We start from the raw sequence: 1433 nt of genomic DNA, 5'->3' as shown, positions 1-1433 counted from the left end.
CCATCCTATATGGTTATTCCTACTGCTGCGGGAGCTTTTGACATGAAACCAGGAATAATCCAATTACTCCCAAAGTTTCACGGACTTGATTCTGAAAGTCCCTATTTGCATCTTAAAGAATTTGATGAAGTATGTTCAACACTTCATTTCAATGATGTCACTGAAGAGGTAGTTAAGCTTAAGTTATTTCCTTTTTCTTTAAAAGAAAAAGCTAAATCATGGTTACACTCCTTAAGGCCTAGGACCATAGCTACTTGGCAAGAAATGACAAGAGAATTTTTAAAGAAATTCTTCCCAACACATAAAATAAACACACTTAGAAGAAATATCATGAACTTTGCACAAAAAGATGGAGAAACATTTTTTCAATGTTGGGAAAGATTTAAGGACCTTCTACTTGCTTGCCCACATCATGGATATGAAATTTGGAGGGTCATTAGTTTCTTTTATGATGGTTTGTCCTTGTTGACCCCCTAATGGATTTTGATGAATACAAAACACTAGAGTATAATTTTATTTATCTTAACAATTTAATTGAGGAATTCATGTGCTTTATTAAGAATATTGTTAAGAAATGTTAGGCAAGTTCCCATAATTTTTATGAATTTATTAAAGAAGTTTTGAGATGAAGAAAACAGATCAGGGAAAGCCGAGACGTCTCCTGATAGTCTCAGAGACGTCTCTGGCACAAACAGGAAGAACTGGCACGTTGGGAGACGTCCCCGGCACCTGCCGAGTCGTCCCCGCGATAGCGGAGTCGACTCTCTCAGTAGCGGAGTCGACTCTCTCAGTGGCGGCAGAAAGACAGTTTTTCAAGAGATATGCGCGAGACGTCCCCACCGTACGCGGAGTCGTCCCCGCAAGTAAAAAGCAGACTTCCCGAGTCGTCCCCAAGATAGCGGAGACGGCTCTCTCAGGATTTTCCAGAGAATGATTTTTTCGGTGATAAGGCAGCAGAGACGTCCCCTGAAAGAGCGGAGTCGACTCTCTCAGGGAATTCCAGAAGACATGTTTTTCTGAGATAAAGAAGCGGAGTCGTCCCCGAGGGAGAGGAGTCGTCCCCATGCAGAAAGTACAAACAAGCCGAGACGTCCCCGTAAAGCGCCGAGTCGACCCCAAACAATGTAAAAAATAAAATCTTGTAGCCGAGACGTCTCTCGTTGAAGCGGAGACGTCTCCGGAGCGCCAGGGACGCGACTGACAACTTTTTGCAGGATGTTTTGAATTTCAAATCTCTCTAACTTTATCTCTAACGGCTATATTTGCTTTTTGGTCTATAAAAGGGACCACGTAAGTGCTTCTCAACAACTCTTCACAAACCCAAAAGCTAGATCATTTAAGAGAGAAGCAAGAGAGAGAAGTTCAAGGAAGTGAGTGCATTCAAGTGAAGAAGTCAAGTGCTTTCAAGCTTCCCAAGCGATTTCAAGCTCAAC

General features: G+C 42.2%; 1 non-coding gene across 1 annotated transcript; it reads right to left on the bottom strand.

Annotated features, from left to right (window-relative positions):
* Positions 1 to 312: 312 nt before the first annotated feature.
* On the bottom strand, positions 313 to 419 carry LOC120106677. Its single transcript, XR_005508760.1, has one exon. It is a non-coding gene; the product is annotated as a small nucleolar RNA R71 (small nucleolar RNA).
* Positions 420 to 1433: the final 1014 nt, after the last annotated feature.

Source organism: Phoenix dactylifera, unplaced genomic scaffold, assembly GCF_009389715.1.
Source record: "Phoenix dactylifera cultivar Barhee BC4 unplaced genomic scaffold, palm_55x_up_171113_PBpolish2nd_filt_p 000603F, whole genome shotgun sequence".
Lineage (NCBI taxonomy): Eukaryota > Viridiplantae > Streptophyta > Magnoliopsida > Arecales > Arecaceae > Phoenix > Phoenix dactylifera.
The sequence above is the reverse complement of the archived record's forward strand: the minus strand, read 5'-3'. Positions and strand labels throughout refer to the sequence as shown.